The 9,876-nt window shown below is 43.2% G+C and overlaps 1 protein-coding gene across 1 annotated transcript in view; it reads right to left on the minus strand.

Annotated features, from left to right (window-relative positions):
• The window catches only part of LOC144969895 (agrin-like), a 340,199-nt gene that overhangs the window by 107,504 nt on the left and 222,819 nt on the right, over nt 1–9,876 (minus strand). The window lies entirely within an intron of this gene.

A 9,876-nucleotide genomic window follows, 5' to 3' on the forward strand; every position in this document is an offset into this window, starting at 1 on the left:
TTAATTATTAATTAAAAAGTCCTAGGTTTGAGCGATTTTGAAAAAAGGTCAAGGTCGTTTTAATCGATCGATATTTGAAGGACGGAATTTCTGGCCAAAATTGTTTAAATCACTCAGCCCTAAACATTTTTGTTTCTTTTCAAAATTTGAAAAAAAAATGTATTTACATAGGTATTTTTATTCAACTTCCATTAACATGTAAAAATTTAAAGCATTAGCTTTGATGCTACGCCCATAATTTGTCTCAGAAAAATGTAATACATAGGCATGGGGTAAAAGTAACCCGGGTAAACTACGGATATAGTCGGTGTTAGGGTTGAGTGAGTTAAAATGTGACCCGCCGTCTCAAAGCGGTATTAAGTCGTGATAGACTCGGTTAGGGAAATTGAAATCATTTCCACAAACATCAAGCTTGGTTTGACTTTCTCTACGTCATGCTTGAGTATAAATACTATTTCTTGCTTTACAAAAACTTCTAAGGTCCAATTTCTCATCATTCTGTCTCTAAATTCACTTTTTGGGGTCTGAATCATCCCGACATAATACCGTTTTATGACGGAGGGTCACAAAATCTTCTTCAGCGTACGGAATGGCTCTTGGCGTGAGCACGAGCGTCGTCCAATCCCGTGACTTTGTCATCGCATGGCCCATGGTGAAATTATGTCTCCATAATGAATGCATCAATAACCATTACCGGAAAATTCCGATAATCACTCAAGCAACCATTTTCATTTGTTCATTCCTAATTTACCCAATACAAAAGCTTTCACGTGACAAAATAACTTTTTTTTTTTCAAAATTTTGGTCAGAAATTTAAATTTCTAAATACCTGTCAATCAAGCTCTCATCCTCTACGCGTCAAACAATCTTAAACCTGGGGCTTCTTTGAATGTGTGTGTGTGTGTGTGTGTGTGTGTGTGTGTAATCATTTGTTCATTCCTAATTTACCCAATACAAAAGCTTTCACGTGACAAAATAACTTTTTTTTATTTCAAAAATTTGGTCGGGAATTTAAATTTCTTAATACCTGTGAATCAAGCTCTCATCCTCTACGCGTCAAACATTTTTAAACCTGGGACTTCTTTGACTGTGGGGAGGGAGGGGGGAAGGAAGGAGGCGGGGGGGGGGGCGGGGTCCCGATAGCTCAGTTGGTAGAATACACTCGCTTCACACGCAAAGTGATCGAAATCGGCACCGGGTTAAGTCTTATCAAAAGGGTAGCAAGCAATTGTAACATAGCCGCATATTTTTGTTGATAAGCCGAGTACAATCTTCATTCATCGATAATCAAAGTAAAAATGGTGTAAAATGAGTACCTGGCCGTTGACAGCGTTGTCTTTGTCCGAAAAATTGTAATATCGCCTAACAGGCGTTATGTACTGTCCTACATGTTAAATGTTGCTGTTGACCAGAGACCCCCTACAGCGCTTTGAGCACATTTAGTGGATATTGCGTTATATAAAAGATCAATTAAAAATTAAAAAAAACTCAAAACAACTTTTGCGGCCAAATTGAATAAATTTGCGTTTTGTCAGTTTTGCTAAATCACGTTTAAAACGCCCACGGATTGGGGGATAGAAATATTTTCATTTCATCCAGGTTCCTTTGTTTTACTCTATCTGTAAATGTTTACTCATTATCTCTGCTCTTAGACATATGTACAGATAAACATTGTTATATTATGTGTAAACATTGACAAAATAATATTGTCTTTGTGTTGTCTAGATATAGCTCGCGCTAATGGCTCTTCTTACTGTGCTAATCTATAAAAACCAACATCATTATCTGTGATTGAAAATACCCAAGAAAATGTCATTATTATGTATAGAGCCATTAATTGCATGTTCAAAATGGGGAAAATACGCTTTCTTTCCTCCCCCTTCCCCCTCTCTTCCCATCTCTCTCTCTCTCACACACTCCCTCCCCCTCTCTCTCTCTCTCTCTCTCTTTCTCTCTCTCACACACTCCCTCCCCCTCTCTCTCTCCCTCTCTCTCACACTCCCTCCCGCTCTCTCTCTCTCTCACACTCCCTCCCCCCTCTCTCTCCCTCTCTCTCACTCTCTCTCTCTCTCACACTCTCTCTCTCCCTCTCTCTCACACTCCCTCCCGCTCTCTCTCTCTCTCTCTCACTCTTGTCTCTCTTTCACATGCACACGAAAACACACACTCCACACACACCCCCAACCTAATATACACACTCTAACATCTATACATAAGCACGCGCAATTTCACATAAACACATACACACACACACACACACACACACACACACATCCATTCCCAATATAAATACACTCCAAAGTAAACATGCACGCTCGATCTGTACCCACACACACACCACACACACACCAATTCCCAATATAAATACACTCCAAAGTAAACATGCACGCTCGATCTGTACACACATACACATACACACACACACACACACACACACACACACACACCAATTCCCAATATAAATACACTCCAAAGTAAACATGCACGCTTGATCTGTACACACATACACATACACACACACACACACACACACACACCAATTCCCAATATAAATACACTCCAAAGTAAACATGCACGCTTGATCTGTACACACATACACATACACACACACACACACACACACACACACATCCATTCCCAATATAAATACACTCCAAAGTAAACATGCACGCTCGATCTGTACACACACACACACACACACACACACACACACACACACACACACCAATTCCCAATATAAATACACTCCAAAGTAAACATGCACGCTCGATCTGCACACACACACACACCACACACACACACATACACACACACACACACACACACCAATTCCCAATATAAATACACTCCAAAGTAAACATGCACGATTGATCTGTACACACATACACACACACACACACACACACACACACCAATTCCCAATATAAATACACTCCAAAGTAAACATGCACGCTCGATCTGTACACACACATACACACACACACACACACACACACACACACACATCCATTCCCAATATAAATACACTCCAAAGTAAACATGCACGCTCGATCTGTACCCACACACACACCACACACACACACACACACACACATACACACACAGAGCATGCAAAGTGATAAGAAAACGAGAACATTATTATAGTTTACGATAACAAATGATGGAAAACAAGCTTCACATCATAATAATTGCTATGTCACAACAATTCCGAATATGTTCAACACCATAACAAAAACCAATACACCATTTCGGAATCATAACGCTTAACCAATTAATATAAATTGTAGCCTTGTAGAAATAGACATATCTAGACTACAATTACTTTGACGATAACATTACCGTGTCATTTGATACCAAGGTAATGAAAGGCTATACAAATAAAACACAAGTCATCATTAGTTCTAAACAAAAATGAATGTAACAGCTTCAAAAAATGGAACAAAATACCAAACATGGAACGTTTCGGTCTCAAAACCCTTCTTCAGCCAACAACAAAAAACAATAAAGACATAAATACATAACTAAATTCCAGATAGACGACAGAGATATTTTGTAGGTCCTCTCTGTAGAAAAATCTTGGAAAGTTTTTGCATTTTATTTTATTTTATTTTATTTGTTTTCAACGTTAATGTGTGTATTGTTGTGCTGAGGAAGGGTTTGTACCCGAAACGTCCATTGTCTATATCGTTCCTGTACGAAGCTTCTCCAGTTTCACTCTTTTTCGTTAGTATTTTCACGATCACAGGCTTCAGGCAGCCCCTATCGTTTTCTAACAACGTCGGGTGTCCATCGAATACAGGCGTGTTCAAAGGCATCCAAATCGATGTTATTCTCATTGTTTTGATAAAAAAAACCCATAGTTTGCCCATTTCCATTTTAAACTGATTTATCACTTTATTTTACCAGAGCTGCCGATCCACATAAACTTTTTAAAATTCGTAGTTTCCAAGGTGTGTCCTTTTTACGAAACCCGCCGAAAGCCGACAAAGTTATGGGAAGTAGGTAGCAGTGGGGAGTGAACCTGGGACTCAGGGAAGTGTACACCATTGGGGAGTGAACCTGGGACTGGGTTCCGGTGGGTTTCGTAAAAAAGACACACGTAGTTTCCAAGGGGAAAATATGAAAAAGTCACTATAAATAGCTTTACAAGTCAATAATTTGCCATCACCATAATCCACAAATGCTTCAAAGTCCTGAATATAGGAACTAAGGAACTAATTTTCCTTAAACCAGAGGTGCCTAAATGAGTCAATAAAATGGAGATAAAGATGAAAAGGAGTAAAAAGGAAGTAAAGGCCAAAGGCCGAAACGTCGTTTGTTTTGTGTTGTTCCCTTATTTATGAGTCACATTTACTCCCCTTTGAAATTTTCCCTTTCAACAAGACTTATTGAGACAAAGAGGCGAATGCAATTCTGCAGCTGGAGCCAAAAATTCGTATTTCTACGAATTAATCGTAGCACTAAGCAGGTCTGATTTTAGTTGGCATCTACTCCCCTCTCCGTCTCCGCCCCCCCCCCCCCCCCCAACCCCCCAACCCACTTCCCCCAAGTTTATGATAGGTTTAATCACCTAAGTGGCCCAGACATAACCAAACACCCCCAAAGATTGATTACCCACAATGCACCTCCATCTTGGCTATTCAAACAGTCTCTTCCGGAATTCCGGACACGAAGTATGGCAACAATCACTTTATAAAACGTACTCAGAAAAAACATTTCTTTTTTTTTTTTTTTTGGGGGGGGGGGGGGGGGGGGGGGGGGGGGGGGGGCGGACAGAAAACTCGTATTTCAAATATATATCGATTAATCTGACCCCCAACTTGTCAAAAACTCTCAAACCTGGGACTTCAAAGAAGTCTTCAAGGAAATCCCAGGGTTGAGAGTTTGTGACAAAATGAGGGTTGTTATAACCCATCGATGATTGAAGGACGAGTTTTCTGGCAAATTTTGAACAAATCCTTTTCTCTCTCTCTCTCTCTCACTCTCTCTCTCTCTCTCTCTCTCTCTCTCTCACTCTCTCTCTCTCTCTCTCTCTCTCTCTCTCTCCCATCCCCAAGTAATTTGATGGGTGTTCAGAAGTAGAGAAATGGTGGAAGGGTGTTGTTGGGGGATATTGTTGAAATCAATAATGTTGAATAGAATTTTCTAGAACCAATAAGGAAGGTCTTTCTCATTTGCATTATAATGTTTCCTGTGGTGCACCGATGCATTCTTTCAATTTCACACTTAACACCCAGTTACTGTTTGTTGATTCATAGTGTTGCTTTATCCCTGGCTATTCTTTTCTTTTCTTTTTAAAAAATGTGTATGAACATTTTTATAGAGCATTTTTACGCTTGACAAAAACTCGCAAACCTGGGACTTCACGGAAGTCTTCAAGGAAATCCCCGATTTGAGAGTTTGTGACAAAATGAAGGTCATTATAATACATCGATATAATTTGAAATACGAGTTTTCTGGAAAATTTTAAAACAAATTTGATGGGTGTTCAGAAGTAGAGAAATGGTGGAAGGACAGTATTGAAATCAATATATTTGAATAGAATTTTCTAGAACAATTAAGGAAGGTCTTTCTCATTTCCATTATAATGTTTCCTGTGGTGCACCGATGCATTCTTTCAATTTCACGCTGTTATTGTGTGTTGATTCATAGTCGGTCCTTTGGCCCTGGTAGTCATAATGTTTTTATTTTATTATCCTTTTTTAAAGCGCATTTTTACGTTCAGTGCGCTTCACAATGATTTATTTATTTCCCAATCAGGTCACCCTATATCTATTTCGTACAGACCAAGTCATCTATAGCGCGTCCTTTTTGTACTAACACTCTTACAATATCCCACTGTATCTATAACCGGGTACTCATTCTCACCCGCGTCGAGTGGGGTAATGTGTGTTATACCATAGTGAGAACTTACCACCCAAATGGCGGTCTGAAAACAAGAACAAAGAGCCGAGTGACGCCAGCCTCATTCATTCTACAGACTAGACCAGAATAAGATTGATTTCAAAGATTAATCCCGATTATCGTCCCGTCCCCGTCCGCTAGGAGAAGGCAGTTCATAGGTCTGGAGTGAATTGATTTCCTTTCACGAGATAAACACACACTTGTCCCTTTTACCGTCCCGGGGTTTAATTGGTCACCTGACCTAAATCTCTGTGATCCAAAAAGATGGATCATCCTCCTACCCCTGCTCCACTCCCCCCCCCCCACGCCCGGCACTCCCCGTAATGTCTACCATTTGGCCATTCCCTTCCCTGCCCTCCCCGACACCAATGTCTACCCCTCCCCCCCCCCCCCCACCCACCCTTGGATAATATCTGCCATTGGATCATTCCCTCCACTCCCCTGCCCGACCCCAATGCCTACCTCCAACTCCCCCCCCACCCCCCACCCTTGGATAATATCTGCCATTGAACCATTCCCTCCACTGCCCTGCCCGACCCCAATGCCTACCTCCAACCCCTCCCACCCCCACCCTTGGATAATATCTGCCATTGGACCATTCCCTCCACTCCCCTGCCCGACCTCAATGTCTACCTCCAACCCCCCCCCCCCCCCCCCCCACCCTTGGATAATATCTGCCATTGGACCATTCCCTCCACTCCCCTGCCCGACCCCAATGCCTACCTCCAACCCCCCCCCTCCACCCTTGGATAATATCTGCCATTGAACCATCCCCCCCCCCCGACCCCAATGCCTACCTCCAACCCCTCCCACCCCCACCCTTGGATAATATCTGCCATTGGACCATTCCCTCCACTCCCCTGCCCGACCCCAATGCCTACCTCCAACCCCCCCCCACCCTTGGATAATATCTGCCATTGGACCACCCCCCCCTACCCCAATGCCTACCTCCAACCCCTCCCACCCCCACCCTTGGATAATATCTGCCATTGGACCATTCCCTCCACTCCCCTGCCCGACCCCAATGTCTACCTCCAACCCCCTCCCACCCCCACCCTTGGATAATATCTGCCATTGGACCATTCCCTCCACTCCCTGCCCGACCCCAATGCCTACCTCCAACCCCCCCCCCCCCCACCCTTGGATAATATCTGCCATTGGACCATTCCCTCCCCTCCCCTGCCCGACCCCAATGCCTACCTCCAACCCCCTCCCCCTCCACCCTTGGATAATATCTGCCATTGAACCATCCCCCCCCCCGACCCCAATGCCTACCTCCAACCCCTCCCACCCCCACCCTTGGATAATATCTGCCATTGGACCATTCCCTCCACTCCCCTGCCCGACCCCAATGCCTACCTCCAACCCCCCCCCCCCACCCTTGGATAATATCTGCCATTGGACCACCCCCCCCCTACCCCAATGCCTACCTCCAACCCCTCCCACCCCCACCCTTGGATAATATCTGCCATTGGACCATTCCCTCCACTCCCCTGCCCGACCCCAATGTCTACCTCCAACCCCCTCCCACCCCCACCCTTGGATAATATCTGCCATTGGACCATTCCCTCCACTCCCCTGCCCGACCCCAATGCCTACCTCCAACCCCCCCCCCCCCCCACCCTTGGATAATATCTGCCATTGGACCATTCCCTCCCCTCCCCTCCCCTGCCCGACCCCAATGCCTACCTCCAACCCCCCCCCCGATACCAACCCTCCCCTCCCCACCTCATGTCTATCATTGAATTTGCCATCAATACTACCCTAGTCTCACTTAATGCATTGTATACAAATTTAACTAAAAATAAAATAAAATGTGTTTCTTCAAAAATCAATAAATTAACATAACCCTCAACTTGTTAAAATTTTTTAAAAATTAAAGATTTCAACGAAGTTTCAGGTTTGAGAATTATTAACAAGTTCAAGGTCATTTCGATCGACCAATATGTGAGGTGACAGTTTTTTCTGGCCAAAGTGAAATAAAAAAAGTCTGTGTTTTGTGGCCAAAGTGAAATAAAAAAAGTCTGTGTTTTGTGGTCAAAGTCCATCAGAAATCCCCAAATCGGGTCTAATGTCCATTCTGGGAGTCGAAATCCATCCATCTGCCCCTAACCAACCTTTTACTTTCACTTTGTGTCTTCATCTTTGGTATTTTCAGATTGTTATTTACTTTTCTTTTTTATTGTTAATGTTTGTTCTAAGGGTTTTCGGCGCTTGCAACACATTGAGGTCATACCAGTGCCGGTAAAAAGAGAAAGAATGGGATAGTATGGGACAGCGTGGCTCAGCGGTATGGTCTTTGCTTCGTACCCGAAAGGTACCGAGTTCGACTACCTGACGCGTTGTGTGGCCTTGAGCAAGTCACCTAGCCTTAGCTCACTTTGCGGCGCTGCACTGCGGCTGACGCCTGGGTTATTCCAGTCTTCCCTTGGAATATATCCTAAAGAAAAATTTCCCCTTAGGGATGAATAAAGGGAATTCATAGTAAAAGGTTCTAGAATTACAATCAAAGCACCCAATAAAAGGTAAGACAAAGGTGAACTGGTTCTAATAGGAAACAGGTGTAGATTCCAAGAGCACACTATCAAAATATTTAATTTTGAGATCACCTAAAAGTCCCATCCAGACACAAACACAGGTCCCCACTATGAGGAATACACTCAAATGTTTAAAAAAAATCATGTATAATATGTAAACAAAATATAATACAGTGAATAACAGAGAGATGATTTATAAGAAAAAATATCATATGCCAAAACTCTAACTATATATATATTTGACTGTTTCCCTTCCAGCTTGAGTATCCGGCCAAGGCCTGGACAAAATCAAGAAAAACAAACAAACTAGAGCTTTTTACATATAGCTCAATATCCACTAAACGTGCTCAAAACGCTTTACAAGGGGTCCCTAGCTAACAGCAAAAACTTAACGTTTAGGACGGGACAAGACACCTGTTAGACGATATAACCGATATAACATTCTTTTTTTTCCGAAAGAGAGACAACGCCGTTAACGGCCAGATACTTTATTTTAGACCCGACTACGGCGAGAGAAGGTGAGTAAAGAACATTTGACAACTACGCGCCGCTCAGAGCGAGTCTCGAACCCTGGGCCTTCAGGTCCGAAGGCTAGAGTTATACCACTAGACTACACACAGAGCCACACATGAGAAATAATAAAATAATAAAATAATAAATTCCCTTTATTCATCCCTAAGGGGAAATTTTTCTTTGGGGTCTACTGCAAGGGAAGACTGGAATAACCCAGGCGTCAGCCGCAGTGCAGCGCCGCAAAGTGGGCTAAGGCTTGCAGGTGACTTGCTCAAGGCAGCACAACGCGGCGGGTAGTCGAACTCGGTACCTTTCGGGTACGAAGCAAAGACCATACCGCTGAGCGACGCTGTCCCATAATGGTGAGTATTGTACCTATAGGCACACCATTAATTATTTCTAGATAGCTATTCAACGATGCCATTGAAAAATCGACACTCGAAAAAAGCTCTAAAACCGTGAAAACAAAACACATCCGGACACCCCAGAGGGTAGGGATGGGGGGTGGGAGAAGGGGCTGGGAAGTGAGGGAGGAGGGGGGGGGGGCACAGAAACCCAATGACAAATGGTAATAAACCTTTAGACAGAGAAAAATCGACACCCTGGCCCGGACAAGACCTGATCAATACCAAATAGAATGAAACAAACAAACAAACAAAACAATTCTGATAAACACACACACACACATACACACACATAGAAAAAGTCATTACGCCACTGGTCTGGTATTGATTGGGACCTAGGGAAAGACACGTTCGAGGAAATAGCCAATGGTTTTAATGGCAGGCATCAAATTTTTATCAAGTCATAAAGAAAAAGCGGCTTTCATTGGAATCCAGGAATGTCACGACATAAATCCACGACAGAAAGTAAATCCCTATTTATGGCTTGTGCGGATGAATACAATGATTGCTTCTACCCA

Source organism: Berghia stephanieae, chromosome 4 (genome assembly GCF_034508935.2).
Source record: "Berghia stephanieae isolate SIO BIC M18660-M18661 chromosome 4, UCSD_Bste_1.3, whole genome shotgun sequence".
In the NCBI taxonomy this organism is placed as follows: domain Eukaryota; kingdom Metazoa; phylum Mollusca; class Gastropoda; order Nudibranchia; family Aeolidiidae; genus Berghia; species Berghia stephanieae.